Here is a 25,864-nt window from a genome sequence, read left to right on the forward strand (position 1 = left end):
TAGTCACTCACAGATTCAACAAGGACCGAGTGTCTCCACTGTTCCGCTAAAAGCTTCTCAGGACGTCAGGACCGAACACGGCAACCTTCGTTTTCAACGTTGTTCTGAATGGATCTTTTTAAGGAATCATATTTTATTTGAACAGAAATTATAGCTCTTTGTTTTGATGCCAGACATTTGTTAAGTACTGATGACTGCTTAACAATTCCTGTGTTTGCATGAACATAAATAACCAGAATAAAATGCCTCATGTAACCGCCTCAATCAGAAGAGACTGAATGGATGTAGAGGGCTGGTGTAAACCTTTAATAATCATGTGTGCAGTGACAACCACCTCAACCTTAACACCAAGAAGACAAAAGAAATCATGACTGACTCCCACACTGCACTCAGGCCTGAGCAGCAATGGGGAAGAAGTGGAGTTGGCCACAAACTTCAAGTTTCTTGGACTGTACATCTCAGAGGACCTGGGCTGAACTGTGAACACCACCAGCATTATTAAAAAGGCCCCACAGCGAGGAGGAACAAACTCCTTCCATCTCTGCTGAGAAACTTTTACCACTGCATAATAGAGAGTGTCCTGACCTATAGATGCACAGTGTGGTATGCCAGCTGCACGGCATCTGAGAAGAAAAAACTGCAGTGGGTCATCAAGACTGCTCAGTGGATCATTGGCTCCCCCCTCCCACACCTAGAGGAGGTCTACTCGAGTCATCTCGACGACCCCGCCCACCCAGGACACTCTCTTTTCACCAGCCTCCCCACTGGCAGACTCAGAGTCATGCGAGCCTGCACAAACAGACTTTGTCCACAGCCATGGGGAAGAAGCTGTGTTTGACTGCTGCAGGAACCATGATATTAATATTTTCTATGCTTGTGACATCGTAGCTGCTACAAGAGATGCTGCCAAATGAAATTTCGTCCTATTCTTGTACGATGACAATAAAGCTTAGTCTTAGTTCTTAGTTTGAGTAAACCAGGGGTGTTAAACTCATTTTAGTTCGGGTGGCACTGGCCACATACAGCACAATTTGATCACAAGGGAGCCGGAATAGTAGGAACATAATAACCTATAATCCCTTTGTTTTAGTGCAAAGTACATTATAAAGAATGTTTACATTTAATGATCTGTCCTTTTATAAAACATTTTATGAAAACCTGAAATCTTGCTACTCTAGTTCTGGGTCTCAGTGTTGTGTTATGTCTGCAACTCTTACTAAAACAGAACAGCCCCTAGGGGACAAATTAGAAATAGCAGTTATTGCAGTTAATGTCTAATATGTAATTTTGCAAATTCATCCCTCGGGCCAGATTGGACCCTTTGGTGGGCCGGTTTTGGCCCCCAGGCCGTATGTTTCACATACCAGATGTAAACTCTTCTCTCTGGTTATTGGAATAAATCCATAGCCTACTCTCTGAGCATGTCTGCACCACGGGGGGTTAACATCATCATCGTTTCCAGGAGGGACAGAAACATGGAGGTAGAAAAAACAAGATGAACCAAGATGGAATCAATGTGGACAGAGATGATGGAGATGTGGAGACATCTTGAATCAATTCAGTGTCGTCAATAGCTCTGCTTGTCATTTAAACACGTCTTGTTGTATCAGTTTATCAAGTTGGAATAAGAATTATTCATTCATTCATTTTCTGTAACTACTTATAGTTAAATAAATGGTTAAGTTGTCAGGTTAAAGAAATAATATGACACAGCTCCATGTCTTGTCTCTGTATAGAGCCACAGAGCTGTGTTGCTGCAGTGCTGTCCATACACCATATATCAGAGCAGTGTGGTCCCTGATAGCAGACCTTATTTCTTTTTTTTTTTTTTTTCTACAGATCTGGGTTCTCACACACACTAATGTGACCTAATGCCTCCTGACAGCACAGTAGAGTTGTCATCTCGGCTGCGGGAGCTGCGGCAGCACTGATGTGGATCTTGGGACTTCCCAGCTCGTTCCCTCTTCATTACAGCTCACCTGAGTCCAGTTCAGTTCATGCCATTGGATTTCTGTCCATTCCACTCGGCTGGCTCTGCTGCAGCCCACTCAAGCCCACTCAGTCCACCCCAGAGTTAAAAAAAAAAAAAAAAAAAAAAAGAGGCACGACGACAGCTGGTCAGTAATTACACTTCTGGCCCTAGTAATGTGATTCATTAGGCCAGGCTGCAGCAGTGAGTAAGTCACTCAGGCAGGTAGGTGCAGAGGGATGATGATGATGCTCCTTTATTCTCTGCATCTGGCACCCTCTAGTGGATGCAGCATTGAAGTGAACCCCGTGTCTCTGAACACCATGTACCATCTTTTTCTGCCATTAGCTTAACAAAATTAAGCATAACCTAAGAACTACTTTGAGTGACAAAGAAAAAGATCTATAGACTCCGACCACAGAATGCATGTTTTTCTGCCGTAGGGACGTCTCACCTGGAAGCTATATGCCAATGAAAACAGGAAAATGTCAGCACCTTTCTGAGTTTTTATCTGACATGGGGATTTAAAGGAGACCTCAAGATGTGGAGAGAAGGTTTAACTGCACCTGTCAAGAAAGCAAAATAAATCTCCACAAGGCTGACAATCCTGAAAAGAAGCTACAGTATGACATGAATGGACAGGAAGCCCCTAAACTCACTGCAAGAATACTATATAGCAACGATGCTAATCTGCATCCGCGGTCCCTAGGTAGGTAACACAAGACCATGATAAGACATAGGACCTGATATCCTCAGGCAGATCATTCCACAGCCACGGAGCCCCTGGAACAGACAGAAGACCTCGCAAGGTACGTGCTGGCCTGTATACTGCTAAAAGGTCAGCGATGTAGTCCAGGGCACGGCCATGAAGAGCTTTAAAAGTGATCAATAAGACCTTAAAATCGATTCTAAAACATACTGGGAGCCAGTGGAGATTTGCTAAAACTGGATGTGATCCCTTTTCCTGGTTTTGGTTAAAAGCCTGGCCGCTGTGTTTTGGACCATCTGGAGTCGTGAAACTGCTTTAGTGCTCAGACAGGTAAAAAGGCTGTTGCAGTAATTCAGACGTGATGAAATAAAAGCATGTAAGTTTCAGTGTCTTCAAAAGATAAAACAGGCCGGATGTTGGAAAATGTTCCTCAAAAACAACTTTGAACTGTCTTGGTGATATGGGACTCAGAACGTAGGTCACAGTCAATCCAGACACTGAGGTTATTCACAACAGTACTGATGTTCTTGCAGAAGGAATCAGCCAAGGGTACAACTTGTTTTGGCAGCTGTTTGGGCCCAATAATAATCATTTCTGTTTTGTCCACGTTTAATTGCATGAAGTTGTTGTTCATCCAGTTTGAATATTACCTTGATTAAATCTAAACTTGCTTATATCAGACTGAACTGGAGTCGACTCCAAGGTAATAAGTGTGTGGAAACCTGCAGTATTCTAGACTTTGCCTTTTTTTTGCCTTCAGTGGAACTTGTGAGCTCATGGTTTCGACACGGGAGGTGTAGTCAAAGTGTTTGGTGTTCAAGTGGTAAGTCGTGAGAAGTCCGTGTCGGACAACTGTTGGATTCTAGGGGTCGCCAGGTTTAAAGAGCCAGTGACTTGTTCACTAACTAAGACCTCACCTTAATATGTGAGTGAAATGATTGGAGGAATGAGAGGGGTTGAAGGGAAGGGTAGATGGATGATGGTAGAGGAACCCAGGGAGGGAGACTCAGGTTGGTGGAACATCTCAGGAAGCTTCTTGTCCCCCTGGTTCATGCAATGAAAGGTGGAAAAGGAGGAAGAGGGATGGGTAGATTCGGGGAGAACTGAGACAAATAGAAAGCAAGAGAGTTAAGACACACGTGGTCTAGTTCCTGAACTTAAGTTATAATAACTTCATTTGTCAGAAAAGGCAAAGGCATAATGAAAGGATGAGGCTGTTGGGAATATCATCGTTTCCTTCCTATTCACATCCAGCACTGATGCCTCGCAGCTAGAAGGTTCCGGATTCGAATCCATCGGCGGGGGTTCTCTCCAGCTACTCCAGCTTCCTCCCACCGTCCAAAGACATGCTGGTTAGGTTCATTGGTGATTCTAAATTGGCCGTAGGTGTGAGTGTCTCTCTGTGTTAGCCCTGTGATAGACTGGAGACCTGTCCAGGGTGGACCCCACCTCTTACCCGATAACAACCCCCCGCGACCCTCCAGATGAAACCACTTGTCTGATTTTCCTGCAACAGTTTGGATCAGTGAAAAGTGTTTCCTCAGCTCGGTGCAGAAGAACAGAGCTTTGACCTCAGCCCTACAACTCTGCAATGAACAGGAACGCCTTCACCGAGCCCCAGAGCCAAGCCTTATCACCCACCATCAGTGTTGGACCTCTCTTATTCTGTCAAGGCTTAGAAGCTGACAATCTCTGCAGCCAGCTTCAAACTGCCTCAAAGAGTAGAACCTGCAGCAGCAGCAGATTAACGCTCCAGCTCTTCCTCCTCTTGGCCTCTGCCTGCCTGACTATCACGACACTTTCTCTTCACCTCACTGTAATTAGAACTGGATCATTCATGGTACATTTGCTGTACATCTGAGGCTATCGCGGCTCATCAGCTGCACGATACTTCAATCAATGTCAAATCAGCACATGGCTGTCGACGAGAGAGCGAGGGGTTGCAGGTCAGACCGAGCTCTGTGCATTTCAAAGGTTTTCAATCATAACCGTGGTGTGTGTGATGCTGATAAGTATGAAAGGCACATGAAAGGCCATCATTCACTCGAGTGTGCATGGAGAAGTGTATCACACGAGGATTTCAATCAAGGTATGCCGGCATTTGTAAGTGGAACTCACATGAACTTCTCAGTCCATGTACGGTCCAATGCGCCGGTGTACGTGTCACTTGAAGTTTGCTTTCATTTTCAGCAGTGTGCAATCAGCTGGAGGCCAAGGAGGAGCATGAACTCCACCCAGGCTGCCCTCCTCTGGTCCGTTTGGTGGTGGTGGTGGTTTGGGTTGTTATCTGGACAGCCCAGTGAAAGGGGCAATAAGATCTTTTATTGGTCCATATCTCACAAAGACCATAACACTGCATCTGCAGCTTGATACGTTTATTGATTAATACAAATGACTTGGCGAGGGCGGCCTTGTGTAGTTTATTGTCCACAATAGAAGAAATACAAAATGCTATAACAAAGTGTCTTTGTAATTTATCCTAGTTGGACTCTTTAATAGTCTTTATTACCTCTAGATGACTAGATCTGCACTTTTTAAACATATATCTGTTCAGAAAATATGACCTTTTCCTTTTAAAGTGTGCAAAGTGTTCAAGTTTTCTTGTGGCTATATTTAAAGGCAGAAGCCGGCAATTCACAAGCAATAGAAGAGGACAGAAGTGGTGACAGACAGACAGAAAGAAGGTAAAAAGAGACAAATACAAGCAGAGGCTGGAACTCAATGGTTACGAAAGCACAGCAAGCAACGGCAACTTGTCAGGGAATGAGACAACTGGGAGCCACAGAACCATGAAATGATAGATGTTAGAAAATGCCAGATATTTAAAGTAAGTAGACAGACAACCACACTCCACACACCTGGCCTCCAAATTCACTAGATCCCAAACTGATCAAGTATCTGTGGGATGATCCACAGAGGCCCCTCCCCTCAAAGACCCCCCGACTAACAATATTCTGTTGCCAGACGCAACAGAACACCCTCAGAAGGCCCACATCCCAATTTAGAATCACCAATGAACCTAACCAGCATGTCTTTGGACGGTGGGATGAAGCTGGAGAACCTGGAGAGAACCCACACAGACACAGGGAGAACATATTACCAAATACTGCAGACACAGTGTGCAAATTAAAGTTTAAACTAACAGGTAAATGTATTTTGAGGCCACTATTAATAGGACCCGGAGATTTGTATCTATTCAGTCAATCTAACAGTCTGACAAAGTACGAGCCTTTGTTCAAGCTGTGAGAGTCTGTCAATCAATTCATATACAAGTCATTTCTTTTCATTTTCCATTTGCCTGCCAGCACACAAACACAACGGCTCTCGCATATCAATGCAGGGGGAAATTATTACTTCTTCAGAGGGGAGCCTCTCACAGAGCGCCAAGGAAACGGAGGAGGGGAAGGAGAGGGGGAGGCGGTTGGATTAATTTACTCTGCGGAGAACTTTTCTTGTTTCGGGCGTCTTAATAAGCTCCCGAGTTAAATGAATTATCACCTTCACAGGATCTCTGACACCGAGTGAAGCTGGAGGGCTTTCGAGGAAGGGAACGCTGCGAGAACGCAGAGAAACTGATAAAGTTGACAGCTTCAGCTGCAAAACGGGAGACTCGCCACGTGACAGATGTAACACTTTTAATGCAGTTACACACGGTTACGATCAGGAAAAAAGTGTTGTCGTTGGAGAGGTGTACCCCAAGGAGTAAAACACCTCAGATCAAAACCTGCTTCACAAACCTGATGAGTGATGACTTCCAATTAAACATTCAAGTCACTCAGGCACAAAATAAACTTTGATGCACTTTGCCACGGTTTGATTTATAATTCCAGAAAGTTCCCTTGGATGTTTTGAAGTCTCCTTTTATTTTCTCAAATTCCAATTAATCTAATAAATGCTAAAAGAACACTCAGTATACAATTTAAAATCCTCCTCCTTACATACAAGGCCATTAAAGGCCTACCTCAATCCTATCTTAAAGACCTCATTGTACCATATTATCCTTATAAATCAGTTCAGTCTCAAAGTTCAGGCCTACTTGTGGTTCCTAGAGTTTCAAAAAGTAGAATGGGAGGTATAGCTAGCAGGCCTTCAGCTAGCAGGATCCTCCCCTGTGGAACCAGCTCCCTGTTTGGGACACCCTCTCTACTTTTAAGATCAGGCTTAATACTTGCCATTTTGATAAAGCTTACAGTTAGTTATGCTGCAATAGGCCTAGGCAGCTGGGGGATGACGCACTGAGCACATGTCCTCTACTCTCTTCTCTCTTGCACTGAGCTCCTGTCCTCTAATTTCTTATCTAATTTCTTCTCTAATACTAGTCATGCAATTCTGTGGTACTACTGTATAGCACATTACCTGCTGTGTGTACCTGCCTGCCCTGGTGTCAAGCATTAACTGCTTCCTTCCTGATAGTATGGTTTATGCCTAGAATGCCCATATACATTCCCTCGAGCCTAACCTATCTCTAGAGTATTTTTAGATCTTTGTTCAGCTGCTTTTTTAAAGAAAAAAAAATAATAAAATAGACAAGAAAGTTTAGTTTATTTTATGAAAAGTTTATATACTACTTGGGTACAATACCAGTGTTGCTTGCGCAAGCAAACTTACAAAAGTCATACTGTATATGAGGAGATGGATTTTCAAGCTAAAATCAGTTGTTCTCTGGAGGCAGCTTGGGTTTATCTGCTGCAAACTTGCTGTACTCAATAAACTCTATTCCCCACGTCTGAGCCTGACTGTTCCAGGATCCTTCCTACGGAATAAACTTTAGACTGCAGAGATCTTCACTGAAGACTAGTCACTACACTGCCGACTTGACGGTTTATACAGTGATATGAAGAGTGAACACATCATCTGTGCTTTTAAAAAAAACTCTAAAGAGAGTTGGTGGAAAAAGAGAAAGAAACTAACTACAAATGATAATACAAAGTAACTGCATTAAAACAAGATTCATGCAGGTGTATGCGACATGGACTAATCTTGACCGTAAAAAAAAAAAAAAAGGAAAAAAAAGGATATAATCAAAACGCCACAATGGTTGTTAAAATCAGATTAAAATATGTAAAACCCAAATATAGGAATATTCTGTGAAAAAACAAATAACCATTTATTCATTTTTTAAGACACATTCCATAATACATTTACATCTTGCTGGTTTCTGACTATTTCATTGGACTTTTATGATAAACTCTTAACACCTCACAGTCACTCGGCGTACAGAACCTGATAATTGTCTAAAAGAAACAACGCGTGAAGAGGAAAATGACTCCATTATTCACCTCTCTTGCACTCTGTGGCCTGTGACAGGATTGCAATTATACTGGGCTTCATTTTGCAGAAGCCAAACAAATACATAAATAAATAGCGCATCTCAAATGCATGAGTGCAGTTTATTTTCTCAAGAGATCAGACTCAAAATCTGAAAAAATATTTCTATAACAAGATCGCTGTTTGAGTGTTCGTAGGCTCAGCTGAAGGCTGCAAGGACTAAAGACCTCTCCTGGCATCATTAGTATTATCAGCCGAGGTGGGCCATGTTGTTTGGGTCACTCACATTAAAAATTACAGTCTTGGTGATACACTAGTGTAATCGAACCCGATGTTCAAGTGGATTAAATACCAGATACTCATCTAGAGGGAGTTAAAAGGAGTATAAAGATGACAGCAGTAAGTCAAAACAACATTTAACTAGAATATAAATCAGTAACATGTTCCTCTGAAGTTCCATCAATGGTGTGACAGAATTGACCTTTGGCTAAGCCCTGCCCCCCTTAGTTACTGTTGCTACGTCTGACATTCTCTTCTGGGCTGTGGTTTTCTGGTTATCTATAAGGCTCTGGTATCAACATGGCTTATGCTGTGACAGCTCTTCCTGCTGAACTTTTGTCAAACTTTTATAAAGCAGCAAATAAAGTATCCGATAGAAGTAGGCAAAAGGGGCTGCAATATGCGTTCGAAGGCTATATTCAGGACATACAAGTGAAATGCAACGAACAACAAGGCATCCAAATAGAGGCAAAAGCATACCAGTCACAGTCAAAAAATGAACCACCGCATATCCTATTAATCGAGACGGAGGCTGGGACTGACAATATCAAGGAGCAACACTGTTCATGCAAAGCTGGGTACGTCTCTATTCACTTCTATAATCGTTATTACGAAGCAAACGGACTAACGTTACGCACGTATAACGTTGTATTTCTTCAGCGAGCGCTAGCGTATCAACAACTATGCAACTTAAGCTGTAACGGTGATGTTTTGGTTAGCTCCACAGGGTTTTGCGCGCACATCATTGGGCTTATCCATACCCTGGATATATACCGACAGTAGCCTGCCGAGACCGAAAATATGAGACGCCTGCGTTAAAGTCAATGGAGCGCTGTGAAAAAGTGTCGGACCCCTGTGGGAGCTGTGATTGGTCAATCTACATTCTAGGGCGGGGCTTAGCCAAAGGTCAATTAAAGAGGAAATCAACACACAACGTTATGAAGCTAAGGTGAAAGTTCAACAAAGACGATCTGTTCCCCTCTGGTGAATGCTGGGCTGTTGATCCATTTCACTTCAGTTCAATTCAATTTTATTTATATAGCGTCAATAACAATACAAATTGTCTCAAGACGCTTTACAAAACCCGGCCTGAAACCCCCAGAGCAGCCGGAAGGCGACGGTGGCAAGGAAAAACTCCCTTTTAATGGGAAGAAACCTTGAGCAGAACCCAGCTCAACCCCTTTCACTTCCAAAGTATTTTAGTTTGAGAGTTTACCCTAAAGAGTAAAAACACCTCAGCCATGAATGACGGCTTCCAATTAAGCTTCAAGCCACTCAGACACATGTTTAGCACTGCATGGACACATTTGGAGACAGCAGAAGGAAGATATAGAAGAAAGATTTAAGAAACAAAACATGAGCTGTAGCACAGATAATCAGGCAGATGAGTGGCAGAGAGCTGGAGCTTTACAAACTGACAGGTTGATTAGCTGGGTGGAAACAGGTGAGCTGATTGGGGAACTAGGAACAGGTGAGGTGGGTGTGTCATGTCAGGCTCCGAGGAAGACATTACTGATGAACTCTGGTGAAAGAACGGAGAGATGTAGGAAATATTCAAACAGGATGGACATTTAGGCTGCGTTCAGACTGCCAGCCAAAATCCGATTTTTAGCCCATTCAGATTTGAATCGGATCTCGATTTTGAAGTCTGAACAGTGACAGATCACATGAAATCCGATTTTTGCCAAACGATTGCAAACCACATCCAGAGGTAGTTTCATATCGCATTCGTATCGGATATGGACAGATGCGTCTCAGTCTGAACAGCTCCCAACACTCAGATGGGTTTTGACTGTCCGTGACGTCACTTACGCGACGCCAGGCCAGAACCAATGCGCCAGACCGCGTGCCTATTTCCGTTGTGGAGGAGCCACGTTACGGCCACGGACAGTGATATTACAGCTATCACAATGGAGGAGGACTTTGAAAACAATTCGCCTTGGACAGAGGAAGAAACTGCATGCCTTATAAATCTTTACACTGACGTGACGTACATCCATCGTGTTGTTTGTTGTTGTTTTGCTTGTCGCTGTCGCAATTATATGACGTCTGACAAATACACGTGCTGAATGACGCTTCCGCTCGTTGCTACAGCAAGCTATCAGACCGGTGAAGAATGTGGCCCAGTCTGAACAGAACCATATCCGATTTGGACACTTGCTAAAGGCAGTGTGAACAGTCAGCCCTAAAAATCGGATATGAGAAGGAATCAGATTTGAATCAGATCCGTCTGCAGTCTGAACGCAGCCTTATTAATATGTGTTCTTGTCAATCAGAATCAAGGTGTTGACCTGGCCTCCAAATTCACCAGATCCCAAACTGATCAAGTATCTGTGGGATGATCCACAGAGGCCCCTCCCCTCAAAGGCCCCCCACCACTAACAACATTGTGTTGCCAGACACCAGAGGACACCCTCAGAAGGCCCATGTCCATTCTCTGATGAGTCACCACAAGGGAGACCTGCACAATATTAGGAAGGTGGTCATAATGTTATGCCTGATTGGTGTATTTTCTCAGAATCTGTGCTTTCAAAAATGTACAGTTGGTAGAGAAAGAGAAAAAAATTTAAATCTACAAATGATAATGAAAGGTCACTGTATTAAAACAAGGACAATGTTTTGTTAAGTGGTTCATGCAGACGTATGCAGCATGAAATAGTACACACTGTACAAGAAAAAAAAAGTATGGCCCTAATGAATAACTAATAATTATTTTTTTCTGAAATATTCCAACACTGGAACATCTGATAGTACCGTTCTGCCTTTGAATCACTATGTGGGACATCTAATAAGTGACACCAGGTGCAGAGACAAAGACTGAAGGAAACCAGGAATGAGAGCCAGGGAACAAACTGGGCTCTGGGTGAAGGCTGGAGTACCGGCGCTGAGAATTAGACAGGTGACGTTAGTGCCAGGGTAGCAGGTCCAGCAGGACTGGCAGGGAGGTAGCGGCAGAGCTGGGTATATGTAGAGACCTTGATTGCTGTGATGAGGTACAGGTGGTGTTGCTCTGCGCCGACTCTGGCACACCTGCTTCCACTCAAACAATCACTCACACAGAGAGAGCGAGTGGGGGCAACTGAGAAAGCAGCGGTTGTCAAACTTTTTTTTAGCCAATCACATGTTTAATATATATATTTTTTAAATTAGTCCATACAAGTTTTATATTTTCAAGATGAAGGACAGAGATTAAGGGGTTGCTGTCGTCTGTTCTCAGGTTCACAAGCCATTGTCCTGTTGTGTGATGCCTCCCTCTCATATACTTTCCTAGTATTGTTCCAGCATTATAATTATAAAGAGTTTTTACTTGGCAGTTTTGCTTGTTGTACTTCTGTAGATCCGATAGTTTGCTAATTTCTTTCTGTGTTGCATTGATCTTGGCCTCCAACCATCTTTTCTCCATGGAGGATACTGCTCCTGCTATAGCCTAGTGTCTCAAGGTTCCCTGTTCCTGTGCAGATAGGCCATAGTAGGGATTGTTCGTAATGCTGCATGCATGACTTTCAGAAGGTCCTTCACTTAGTCTTGGTAAGCGGCTAAAAGATCTGAAGCAACCACAGCAACATCAACAAAGAGTCCAAAAGTGAGACGTTTCCTTTCCATTCTTGTGACTTTAGCAAAGGCATCCCAACTGCAAAAGAAAGAGAGGAAGACCCAAGAACACCTGGCGCAGGGACCTTGAGGCTGACATCAAGCAGTGTGGTATGACATGGAAACAGCTGGAAAAGAAGGCCCAGGATAGAGGACTGTGGTGGACTGCGATCAATGGGCTATGCTCCACGAAGGAGCGCTAGGCAAAGAAGATCCCAACTGCATTCATATTCTGTAATTGCTTATCCTCTCTGCTTATCCCCCTATCCCAGCTGTCATCGGGGCAAGAGGCGGGGTCCACCCTGGACAGGTCTCCAGTCTATCTCAGGGCCAACACAGAGAGACAAACAACCATTCATGCTCACACCTACGGCCAACTTAGAATCACCACAGAAAGGAACCAGTTGGCCCCATGGACTAGAACCCAGAACCTTCTTGCTGTGAGGCGCCAGCGCTAACCACCACACCACGATTCTAATCATAATAATTCCTGGAGTGCATTTAACTCACATCACGACAGCATGCTTAAGCCGTCACTTTGGACGCAACCTTTGTTTGACCATATGCCTCTCCCCCCGTTCAGTGTTTGATTCATGACCTCCTCCTCTGCTTATCGTCAGCCAGCTGCCACAGTCTGAGCGCCCGTCATCCCATTTCCATGTGTCAGTGCGCGTCGTGCTCCGATGCCGTATACGTGATATGTCTCTGCTCCGCTGTCACTTGAGTTTGACATGTGATGTCTTGCTCTGACTGCCGGGTGTTCAGTCCTCGACAGATTCTGAAGCAGAGCGAGCGAGCGAGCTAGTCCCCTCATCTTCAACAAGACGCTTTCAAAGCAAATCATTTTTTTATTTATTTTTTTAAGGTGGAAGTGGCCAGAAAATTTGAATTTAAATTGAACGAGTTTGAAGAATTGGAACTCGTTGATGAATAAATATTCGGTGCGATTCAACCTGAAATTAATGAATAAATAAGTTCTGCTTCTTTCATTCTAGAATTAACATAAAAAACTGTAATATACCGTATCAAAAAGAAAATGTTTATCCTCACAAATGTACTATTAACACTTATATCTCAATATCACTGTGTCATATTTACTACGCAGCAAGATTAAATAGATGCACTTTGATAGAACAACCTCCTTAATATCTTTGGAGCTGGCCTCAGAAACAGCTGCCTACTAGGACAACCAGCAGAGACATTAGCATTGAGTTTGAGCAGTGTTTCTGGCAACCTGGTGAGTATAGGGACAGTATTCACTGCAGTTTTTGCTCCTTTTCTGGTAAAAAGATGCCAAAACCCTAGACAGAGCTGAGAGGAACAGCCTTAAAATGATGTGCACCTTTAAACGGAAAGATGCCGACGATCGAAAAGTGACATATCACGTATATTGACTATGAGGTGGGGCATGCTGCCCAGCCCACTCGTTTGTGTGATGTTCGGTCTGAATATGCTCGTGTGCAGAGCAGGGGTTGAACCGACTAGATGACTTTACTGCAGCGCCGTGACGCTTTAAGCAGTAAGTCGACTTGTCGCCGATCACGTGACAATAACAACATGAACGCCTCCTAGAAGACAGGCGAAGAGCCCAAAGGGTCGTTGCAGCAAACTAGCAGCGGTTCATCAAGTCTGTGGAAATACTTCACTAAAGATGAAGCCCATACTACCGTGACATGTCAGTCCTGAAATACAACTAAAGTACTACTGCAATGCATCTGAAAAGGCTAACGCAGAGGAACGCTCCAAATCCTCTGGACAGCAGTCAGTTAACAACTTCACCAAACGTCCTGTGGTAACAAAGAGAAGGAGGCTGCACATCAACTATTTGATAAAATTATTAGACCTTTACCTGCAGGACACAGAAAAGGCTTTGGAGATATACCGCATTTTTTATTTTATCCCGGCTAAATTATCCTATCTTACAACACTGTGAAGTACTATTAAATGCTATTGATGGTGCTGATTTATATAGGCTATGTACGTCTGCAGTGCACAGTATTGATAAGCTCATGTGTTTATGTTTAGTTCTGTTGTGTTCTATTAGTCGACATCACTGCTATGGTTTTGAGAGCTTAGTGTTTTTTGTCCTTGATGTCAGTGAATGCACCATGAGAGTGCTCAAGTTTCAATTACCTTACAGAAAATCCTCCGCAGCTTCCTTCTTTTACTTTACGCTGTGTGACATCATCAACTAGTTGACGTCGACTTTCACCACATATTAGTCGACTTCAAAAAAAATCTTCCCCTAGTGCAGAGGCATATTGATGATGTGTCCGAGCTGGTACGTCCCGCTGATGCAGTCAAAGTTAATACGCAGTGAGGTGACGTTGGCCTTTGTCTCTGGTTGTCCCTTCGCTGTCAGTTTGACACGTCTGGACGTTTATATTCACAGATTCCCGCAACCAAAGAACCAAAATGAACGAGTCTCTCCCTGCAGAGTTGTATCTAACCTGATTTAATGGAACTAATCATCAGTTTAAATGACACGAAGTGATTTGATTCAATGTTGATATTAAAAAAATATGTCTGGAGACAGATTTGAATCATCAGAAATACCCCGCAGAGTATTGCACGGCCCTGAAATGTGCTTTCAAAAATTCAGATGCCCCAATTTGAACTCATAAATGTTGCTTTGAGAAATGCATGAGCCGGCGATGGAAATTTAATGTTGTCTGTGTTTCTGTTTAAAGTTCAGCTCAGGTCTCGGCTGAAAGAGTTACTATAGAGACTAATGGAAAAGAAATGATGAAAATCCAATGCAGCTGGCAGAGAGTATCCAACCCATCTCTCTTTCTCCCTTTCTCTACCTAAATCTATACGTTTCCACTCTCCCTCTCATTCCCTATTTTATCTCATTCAGTTTTTATTAGACACCTCATCTTCTTCATTGGACCGACAGCACCCACTGACCCCTTCACGTCTCGCCCCCTCTGCTGCAGTGATATCAGTACATTTGTACGATCTTGCCCGTCATGAGCAGTGCTCTATATCTCCACCAGTCTCTATTTGGCTCATTTAACTGCACATTTAGGAACGCTTAACATTGATGGGTGATTTGCTTATGACCAGAAATCACATTAAATGTTTACTTAGCTACTTTTTAAAAGATGTAATGTAATTTTTGTATTAATATGACAGCCATCAACTTTGTTCATGAACCCAAACCTGTGTGTGTGTGTGTGTGTGTCCCTCAGATTTAATTTTAAAGCGATAATTTGGGTTATTTGAAATGGGGTTGCATGAAGTCCTTATCCATAGTCAGTGTAGGAGGATTTTATCTTGCAGAACACAGGAGTTACTAGCCTGCCATAGTCACACAGCTGTCACGCAATAACACAAACAAACTACCCAATTGAAGCAGGAGTACACCAGCAGGTCTTGTGGAGTCCAATGGTGGCTTTGAAGAGAGCATGGATCAATATAACGGCCTCGGTTCCTCATTGGAAAAGGCTGTCTGACAGCAAAATAAAGTGGTGATAATATTCTTAATGTAGTGTAAACCTCCAACACAATTTACTGCTCGTGCCTTCCACAACAGTTCATTGTTCGGCTTCCAATTTTTCTGTCTGCTTCTCCAAACAGAGGTTGGGCTGCCCACCATCTACGGACTACGTTTAACTTCCTCATACAACATCACTTAAACCTCGTCCCATAAAGGTTCCTTTGACCCTTTATGGGACAAGGAACCATATACTGTAACTTTAACACACAGTTTTAAATCGCGTCCCTGTGCTTCTCAGTGAAGTTTAGAAGCATGTGGTCTTCACTCAGCCAATCAGCGAAGATCGAGGAAACATTCTCAGGTCAAATCAGGGTCTAATGTGGTCTGCAAGATGCACGCAGTCTTCTTATGACCTACAATAACACTCTAGGGTTGAAATTTAGAATTTCCAAGTATTTCAATGAGTGCCCTATGAAGAGTTAAAACAAACAGAGCAGTTTTTTTTTGTTGTTGTTGTGGGGTGTGGCTTCTCTAACCACTAATACAGGACAGCACTTTTCTTATGGTGGAAATGTAAGATTACATCTTTAGAGGAATGTGAATATCATTCCTTTACCTTGAGAAGCAGCTGGACTCTCTTTCGCCAAATCCTCCTTCCAGAAGTCAAGCCCGGTTGCTGAGCAGCACAAGCACCGACCAATCACCTGTGAGGAACTACTGACACATATGGGTTGGTTTTAGATGCCTCTATCTAGAGATGCTTTATAAAGACGCCAAGAATCATCAACATTTATTTTGTCACTGTCCAAAGAAAGAAGACTTCACCAAATGGTGCAAACCATCTGCCGTGTCATGTTTGTAATTTCAATAAGAAGAAAAAAGGTTTATGTGTAGCATGACAGATTTTTATTTTTATTTTACTGTCATATCCTGCTAATTATTTTATGATGCCCCAGTTTTATGAACCCATTGGTTTATGTAGACACATGTGGCATTATTGGCTCTACCTGCAGTACCGTAAGAAAGTCATAACCAGGTGGGTACATTCATTTTCTGTAACTACTTGTCCTCTGGAGCCTATCCCAGCTGTCACTGGGTGAGAGGCGGGGTACACCCTGGACAGGTCTCCAGTCTATCTCAGGGCTAACACAGAGAGACACTCACACCTACGGTCAATTTAGAATCACCAATGAACCTAACCAGCATGTCTTTGGACGGTGGGAGGAAGCTGGAGAACCTGGAGAGAACCCACACAGACACAGGGAGAACATGCAAACTCCACACAGAAAGGAACCAGTTGGAATCGAACCCTGAACCTTCAGTGCTCACCACCACACCACTGTGACGCCCAGGTACGGGAAATGTCAGTGGGAATAAAAAGTAAAAACATAAGGTCACCCAGGGGTTAAAAAAAAAAAAAAAAAAGAATTTGTAGTTTCCAGCTCTTTCATCATTAAAAGGATGCAGACACTGGTGCTTTCAAAGTCAAACTTCACATCTCATTAATACGAAAGCGCAAAGCAATAAAAGTACGGCAAAGTCGAAGAAAGAAAATAACAAACAGTAGAAATAGTGAAGAAAATTGCCCTCAACAGGTGATGACGAGTTCGGGGAGCGTATATGTCTTTTTTCATCAGCCTTTCCTTTTTTCTATCCATCTTTTTTTCCTTTATCTCTCTACCAACCGTCTGTCTCTCTCAGCTCTGCCTATCTGTCTATCAGCCATCTCTCTCTCTCCCTCCCTCCCTCCCCAGCTCTATCTTGGGCTCTTATTTCTGTTTCTTTTCTCGTCGTTCTGTCACCTCGTCTCTCTCCGTCTCTATCTTGGCCTGATTTTCTCTGCCTTCCTGAGATAGAAATGCACAACACATGTTTTCTTTGAGTTCCTATTTTTTATTTTTTTTTGCAATGGTACTAAACCGTATCCAAAGCAAACATAAATATATCGTCGCCAGGAATTCAGTCCCAAAACAGCGTTCGTGCTCTCACGCTGCTGCACAGTCGTCTATCCGAGGTACAACCACAGAGGCAGGAGTCTGTCTCTTCTCACAGAGTATGTGACAAAACTGACAATCTGACTTTACAGTGGTTTGCAGAGACAAACACAGCGACTGTCACGTCTGGTGTTGAGGAAAATCTGTGAGGAAACAGCGAGAGGGTTGAAGTGTTGCTTTTATGCAAACGTAGAAAAAAAAGAATTTCTTATTTGATCTCAACATTATCTGCTGCCAGAAAACATTTGGTTCCTGTTCGGAGAATAGATTTTTCAGCTGATATATTTTTATGATTCGATTTGTTTTTGTTCTGCAACACAGTCACTGTTCAAGACTACTAGATTATTTTATAAGAGTGATGGATAAAAGGCATCTTAAATAAAGTTTTCTATCAAATTTAAGCAGTTTTTTTTTATACTTTAGTTATGGATATGACAAATATAATGTTGAAAGCTCAGCACTTATATATCGATGGGTTTTCCACTGGAGTATTTGCTGAGTAAACAAGGTCATTTTTGGTTTTAGTAACTCAATGCTTTCCTAGTCTGACTCAAATCAGAAGTCATCTGGTCCATCTCCACATAAAGCTGCGTCCAAACGATTTGATCGACGGGGCAGATCTTTGCAGGAGCATAATCAGGTCCCAGCGGAGGAGTTCCAGACCAACTTCACCCCCAAAAAGGTTTTGTAGGGGAACAGTGCGTCATGACAGCACAAGGTTTGAACCCAAATGCACGACTCAAAGACGTTCAGAATCACTCAGTCTTTATTTCTGTGGAAAAAACTAAAAATCATCCTTCATGAGGCAAAAACACGATAAGAAAATCTCTCTCGGGGAAAAACGGATTCCAAGGTAAAATAACAAAATAATAAGTAAACAAGGAAAACTATGACCTGGTCAGATCAGAACAAGGCTGAGACAAACTAGCAAATGACTAAACAAGACGCAGGCAGTATATACATGCTGGAGTAATTATGCACAGGTGAAAACAATCAGGACGGGGAAGACAGTCATAAAGGCACGAACAAACAGGAAGGGCAAGCTAACTATGACACAAAAGGAAACGGTTAACAAAATAAAAGCAGAAATAACGAAAAAATAAAACACAATGTAAAACATGAGAAGCTTTACTTCCTCAGTGTGACACACTGGACTGTGGTTTAGTGGTTAGCACCGATGCCTCACAGCAAGAAGGTTCTGGGTTTATAACTTCATTTGTAAGAAAAGGCAAAGGCCCGATGACAGGATGAGGCTGTTGGGAAGATCAACGTTTCCTCACATATATTCATCCATCTCTAGCACTGATGCCTCACAGCAAGAAGGTTCTGGGTTCTAATCCATCTGCCGACTGGTTCCTTTCTGTGTGGAGTTTGCATGTTCTCCCTGTGTCTGCATGGGTTCTCTCCAGGTTCTCCAGCTTCCTCCCACCGTCCAAAGACATGCTGGTTAGGTTCATTGGTGATTCTAAGTGTTAGCCCTGTGATAGACTGGAGACCTGTCCAGGGTGGACCCCGCCTCTCGCCCAATGACAGCACCAGAATGAATGAATGAATGAATGAACATTGGTCTGAAACTCCTGGCACCAAATGCAATGTCCCCGTCATAATAAAACCATAAAATGACTTCTATGGACAAAAGAAAACACTGGTTGCAGTTGCAGAGTATCAGCTGTATACCAGTGCAACAACACTTTTGCTTGCCTAAATTTAAAAATGTGTTAACTTCAAGGGATGCAGCCCACTGGAACAGTTCAGACAGGGGTGGCTGCACTATTGAGAACTAACCCAGTGTCTTTCTGAAATTTGACTTTTTAATAGAATTTTTAATAGGGTCAGCCTCTGCACCTATAATGGATCAGTGCATCCCTGTGACAGAATGAACAAAAAAACGCTTCCAGCAACAAACTGTTGCTTTGGCGTGGGAACATACTGCAGGACGAAGCTCTATCAACTGACAAAAGATAAAACCATAAACTCATGGCGCAGAAACGGGATTGAAAATGAACAAAATGGAAAGAAACTGAGGGAAAACTGGGAGTGAAAACCTGAAAGGTGAACTTCCAGTCACCACTGTGTTAAAAAGACATAGAGGGGATTACAAAATAATAGCTGCTGTCTTTTACTCACAGTCTTCTGTATTTCCACTGCTTTCATATGCGATATTGATGTAGATTTTGATTATGAATATATTAAATAAATGTTAAAATAATCATAGAGAGAACGCTGGTTCACAGGGGGAAAAATAATCTGAATCCTAATTGCAGTGGTCCAATCACACATAGTTAAGAGTTGATGTTATTTCTTTGTGTGTTCTTTGCCTTCGTCGTATGAGAGCCATAAAAAACTGCACGTCTAAAACTGAAGACAGCTTCGAGGTGAAAACGTCTTTGGCCGTCTGAGTGAGTGAGGACGGTAAATTAGTCTGAGGTCGCAACGAACTGTGACTTATCTGTTCAATATGTAAGTTTTACACCCAGCGATTTAATACTGAGACACATCAGTTATGGTTTTTAATAAAACCTTAACGACTTTCATTAAAAGTCTCTTCTCATGTTCCCACTTATTGCTTCATATCGCTTGGAATATATTTAAGGCCAAAACCAAACGGAGAATTAAGCAGAATCACAGCAGCTACAGGGGAAAGGAGGCAACAGGGATCCAAGAAATCTGCTCTTAGATAAACTTCTAATAAATCGGTGAGGGATTATCAAGACAGCCGACTAATTTCACTTTAAATTATAACTTTTAAATGTTTGTGCCTGCAACAGCATGGGTCATTTTTTAATGTCCTACACTGAACACAGCAAGGTCAAAGCTTCTGAACATCTGAACGGCTGCTGTGCACAGGAGAGAGCATCCTCTCCTTTATCCTCACCTGTCACCCGAATACAAACAACACGTCTGCACCGGCATCAATTTCCCAGAAAGTAGGACGCAGAGGGGGGATGGAGGGGCGATTTTAGGTGCTTTTAGACACGCTCAACGAGGCTCATTTGTCAATCTGAGCCTGCTCATGTCCTCCGAGTGTAAAATGTGGCCGTAGTGTCTCCTCAGTGTTTGTCAACCAGGTGACACCGAGGGCTTTGGTAGTCGAGCACCAAAATAAAGTACTTATTAAAGAGACGTATTTAAAGCCATTGTTGTGGTGACTGTTTCCTGCATCATTGCTGCTTTTCATACATCTGTGCATGTTGAATCAGCAGCAGAACCCGGTCGTTTGGAGAGAACATACGGTACGAAGAAAAGTGACGAAGGTAAGCATACGACAAAATCAAGAAGGCACACGCAGGAGGCTCTTCTTCTTTTCCATATTCATCTCGTCTGAGCACTCAAATTGCTCTACAAGGTCAAATTCAAGCAAAATATTTTCAGAACAGCACGACTGTCTGGAACAAAAGGAGCTGTAGACTAACTCATCTGCATGATCCCGCGGAGGCCTGCTCCGAACGACGGTTTGAAGCTCTCCCCAGTTTTCCAGCACTAACATTCCCGTCCCCCCTTTAGAATGACGAATGCAGACCGGTAGTTGGCTCTTAACTTCAAAACCACAATCAACCTTTCATGCTCCTAGTCAGTTTTGCTGTGCATGGGCACATAAAGCTTTGTCGACCTTCCTTCCCCGAAGGGAAAACTGTAATACTGCAATTCAACGGCATCTAAAAAACAAAGCAGGAGCACCATCAAATGGAGCTGTAGAGGTTCTTGTTTTGCCACTTGTCCAAGCAGCCTCTTCTGCTCCATCAGAGCTGGTGGGGAGTTGGGGTTTAAATAGGAATATATGTGGGTGTTGTTGGGTGTTGTAGACCCTAATCATGCAAGTTCCAGGATGGCAACACCCACAGATGTTCCTAATGAAAACCCCAGCTCCTCACCAGTCGTTTATAACAGAAGAGGCTAGCTGGATTAAACATCTTCACGAAACTCTACAGGTCCATGCTTCAGATTGTTTTTTTTGGATATATATGGAATGAATAAGAATCTTCACAGACATACAGTTTAACTGCATCAAAACTTCCTCCAAAGTGACCATACAGGACAAACCTGCAGGACATTTACATCGGGGGCGATGCAGGACGAGGGCATCCACCATCCAATCAACAGCCTTTGTCAGATGGCTAACCTCTGGGAAGCAGCTCCGCTCCATTATGGCCTTCTTCCCTCAGGCTAAACGGACTACGACAACCCTACTTACTGTACAGGAACTCATCTTAGAAATAGCTGTCATTTTCATTCTTTATTTTATTCCTTTACCTCATTTAATTTAATTCTCAGACACTCGCTGAATGTGCCGAGTGTGGGCTGTTAATTTAACCTTGAATCCTTGAATCCAGCTGAATCTAAACCTGTCTAAATTAAAGCATTCCAAAATAAAAGGTTGGATTAATGAATTAAGCTGCTTGTGTTTAAGAGCTGGCACCTGCGCAAACAAACACACATTCATTTCATTCCAGGACGTGAGAACCTTGAACACAACTGATACTCTTCAGGATCAATGTTCTGCACCGCAGCAGCCTCAAGGTGGAACTGGTAATCATGAATAATTCGTATACTGTGCACTACTGCTACACTACAAATAAAATACTTTGAATTCAATAAAATAACAATGAAAATTAAATTAAAAAAGACCATGCAGTTAATTTAATGTATTGATCCCTGGGGAGTCATTACAAGAGCATTAAGTGGAGGTTGGTGAGCTGTCAGTAGAGGAAGTGAATCTTACATTTTAGTCTGTGGAACCATATTAAACCCTACTACAGACTCCTGTCTAAAACTTTTATAAACTTTAGAAACAACCTACTTGATAAATGGGATTTAATATCCGTTTGAAGTGATGGATTAGCAACACAAACACAAAAACAAGTCCTCAGTGTGTTGAGATACAGGTCAGACAACCTATGTGGCGTCAGTGCAGGGAGTGCACACCGAGGAGAAAACAAGGGACCTGGCAATAAATCAGCACATATCACAAAACTCCAAATGTATCTGTGAGACAAAGCGATCAGGATTTAAAACTCTGTGCTCCCAAGCTCCTAAACTTGGTCAAGTTTAACAATGCAGATACAGCGCGAGGACGTAATTGGAACCTAAATTTGATGGGCTGTCAGACTCCTCCAAGCCCACGCTGAGCTGTAATTTCACCCAGTGATGAGTTACGTCTTCACTAAGTTCTCAGCACTTTTCTGGATGGAGGAACGTCTGATCCGGTTCACTTGAGGTCAATAATCGCCTTTTTTTTCTGCTCATACGTAAAATTGAACTAATGAGCCTCCACATGAAGGTGAAATCTGAATCTCGGAGATTAGGACGTAAGGCGGGAGAGAACAATTCAAATGCATTTTTCATCTGAGGCAACGAGCGCTGGCTTCTGCCTCAAAGGAAAGACTGGGAAAAAGAGGAAAAGAGGGGAAGAATATTTCAGTTTCATCAGTCTTAATATTTTGAGAACCATCTCTGGAGAATTCCCTGCCCCGGTAATTAGAAGTGAAATCATTACTGTTGGCTCGTTGCTGGGGTTGTGTGAGAGGTTCAACATTTTAATAGTTCATTCTTTACTCACAGACAGAGCTGAGAAAACCTAATAAGGACCACGTTTGAAAGTAAGTAAAATCCTGACATCTGGGAGGTCTGTGGGCTTAATTACATGTGGAGTGCCACAAGGTTCGAGCTCGGGCCCAGTCTAATTCCATTAAGTTTCCCCTCTGCCTCATCATACACAGGCTTCACGCAGTGTTGCAATTACAAATATTGGTAGTTGTGGGTTGCGTTTTTTTCGGGCAAATTTCTAAAGTGTAGTTGCTTATTTGGGCTTGTTCCCAGATCCATAATAAGTTGTCAAGCAGATATTTTCGATATGTTATTTAAACGCAGGAGTTCGTCTTGCCTGTTCCCTCTGTCCCTCCCCTTTCCCCATACACACAGGAGACAGCAGAGTTCTTCCCCACCCGCATCCTGCTTCTAATTGGCTCTGACCCAGATGGTAACGAGTACGAGCCAATCAGAGGCAGAGCAGGGCAATCTGTTTCCAGTTAGGACGTTTAACTAATAATACGGGCGGATGATGGTGCGCTTTAGGAGAGTTTTTGAGGAACAAACGCCTGGGACAAAGTGGTCGAAAGATGGGAACACATACAACAAAGACTGGGAGAAAGAGAAAGTTCCTGAAGCTCAGGGGAGAGGAAAATAAATAAACTGTGTACAACCGTGGGTACAGTTTTGCAAAACTGGGCACAGTTTACCGATCTGTCCACATGGATGTAAATTGACAATCTGTACCCACAGTTTAAAATCCATCCCTGGGGGGTCTGGTTAAGGTTTAGCAGAAATTTCAGAAATTCATCTGTAGTTAAAGTTTGCATTTCTTGTTTTTGACCTGAAAACAAAAACAACTAAAGAACGTGTGTGTTGTGATTCTAGTCTGGTCAAATGTATGACCAGGAGATTCAGGATCTCCTCTACATTCTTTTATCTGAGAGTTCTGGCTGCAGAGGTCTTTTAATAAAAATCGATCTAGAAAAGTGGTTTAAAATCCAGCAACACTTTACAAGACAGACACATTTAGGATCATGCCCTCCGAGTTTTGATTTTCGGGTGCATGGAGAAGTAAAGAAATAGGAAGAAGCAGCAGAAATACAGCTCCACCTCAACAGGTGTAAATCACAGATCTAGAACAGTATGCTCACTTTTCATCTAAATCCAGTTTTATGTCAGTTTTAGCATCATGACTACATCACGTTTTGGATTAATTTTAGATTTTATTCGTTACTTTTTAAGGCTCTGTATGGCCAGGCTCCAGAATATGTTTAAGAGAGTTGCTTCTCCCCCGACTGACAAGAATCTGCTGGTTGCTCCTGGGTCTGGATCTAAGACGAGAGGGAAACTGGACCAATAGTAATGAGTGTCTCTGCTGAAGACAAAGGTTTTTAATTTTGCTTTTTCACACCGCGCCTAGTGCTACTACATTTTAAATGTGGCTCAGGCTGCCGTTGAAATACTGTCAAAAACATCTCTTCTCTCTTCTCGGCCCTCTCCAGTCCCGTTTCAACCCATCTCGACATATTTTCACCTGATAATTACCGAATCATTGCTTCCTGCACACGTTAGGTGGGACTCTGCAAGTATTTCTGTAAACTAATGAAAGCGTGTCATTACCAGATTGTCTGTGATGGAACAATCATGTGTTCCAAGGATGTGCAGGTTCAAACTCCGACAAATCAGTACACCAGGTGATTTCACTGATTAACGCACCGCCAAGCAGACAGGACAAACTAATCAGTGGAATCAGCTGCTCCAGTCCGTGTGTGTGTGTGTGGGTGTGTGTGTGTGTGTGTGTGTGTGGTTGACTCTGCTGCAGCTGTTTTTACCTACGATTTTATGTAAATATGACAGACAAATAAATCTCTGTGTTTTCAGAAAAACCCGACAGGCCTGTGAACGTGTCCCGAGAGACGTATGGAACGCAGCAGAGAGGCGTCCTCCAAGCCCCTGCCACTTATCCTCCTGTTACCTGCGTTGCCCCTGGATACGGCAGCGGCCTCTTTTCTTCTCCGAGCATCGAGCCCTGCCTTGTATTCCAGGCACGCAACCCAGGAGTTGTTGTGTGTGTGTGTGTGTGTGTGTGGCGGTCGAGGGCGTGCACACGCTCAAAGACATGGAACAGAAAGAGGTGCACGGTTACAGACTCACATGGACACAAAGAGACAATCACACACACAGAATGGGGACATGAATGAGGTGGCTGCATCAGAGCGACGTCTCTACCTACGACTGAAAATCACACAAGTTAACTACATTCAGATGAGGCCGGTGTGCGCGTGCATATCAATGCACCAGGACTACTGTGGCTGCTGTAGCTGCTGAAAGCACACAACATGAATATTTGATGTTGCACGCAGGATCACTGCGAAAAGCTGGATTGTAGCTGAAATCACAGACCACAGGGTGATGAGTGCACGCAGTAGTAATATTGGTGCACACGTCTGAGACTGATCATGAGCTAAAAGCATGGACGCTTTCAGGTTTTATGTGAACGTGTTTATCTGTAAATGCCAGATTCAATACTACAACTCAGACAACACTGAACCTGTAAGGATAGACTTTTTTTGTTTTCTTGTTTTGGTGTCACTGCAGACATGGATTGAGGATAACTTGTGTTCATATCTCAGGTAGGTAGATACTGCAAAATACAAGAAGAGTTAACAATGAACTGCTTCCTGAATGCCTGTTATCATGGTTGTTTATACACTGCCTGGACAAAACAAACAAAAAAAGTCATTAAAAGGCATTAAAATATGCATTCTTGTTAATAACAAAATAATGTCCATATTAGCTAATTAACATTTATATTTTTAACCTCCTAAATCTTCCTGTGCTGCTTGTGTACTCAATCTTAGTGACTAGCTATGGCAGCTATCCCCAATTAGCCGCCTCATTAATCATACAAAAGCGAAAAACTTGGCAAAAGAATACAACATTTACATGAAAATATAATTTGGCTATCTGCCGTCATGGTAGCTTACACTGCTCCTGCTTCCTTCTTTCTGAATTCTAAATAAGAATAAGAGGGCCGGTCTGAGCTGCTGTTTGACCCATCCATTTGTTCACACAGTAGTGTG

General features: G+C 42.8%; 1 protein-coding gene across 1 annotated transcript in view; it reads right to left on the reverse strand.

Annotated features, from left to right (window-relative positions):
• The window catches only part of cacng7a (calcium channel, voltage-dependent, gamma subunit 7a), a gene marked incomplete at its 3' end in the record, with an annotated part of 82,064 nt that extends 57,290 nt beyond the window's left edge, over window positions 1-24,774 (reverse strand). Inside the window, exon 1 of the mRNA XM_084563213.1 lies at window positions 24,757-24,774. The remainder of the gene's footprint in view (window positions 1-24,756) is intronic.
• Window positions 24,775-25,864: the final 1,090 nt, after the last annotated feature.

Source organism: Chelon labrosus (genome assembly GCF_963514085.1).
Source record: "Chelon labrosus genome assembly, chromosome: 16".
NCBI lineage: Eukaryota > Metazoa > Chordata > Actinopteri > Mugiliformes > Mugilidae > Chelon > Chelon labrosus.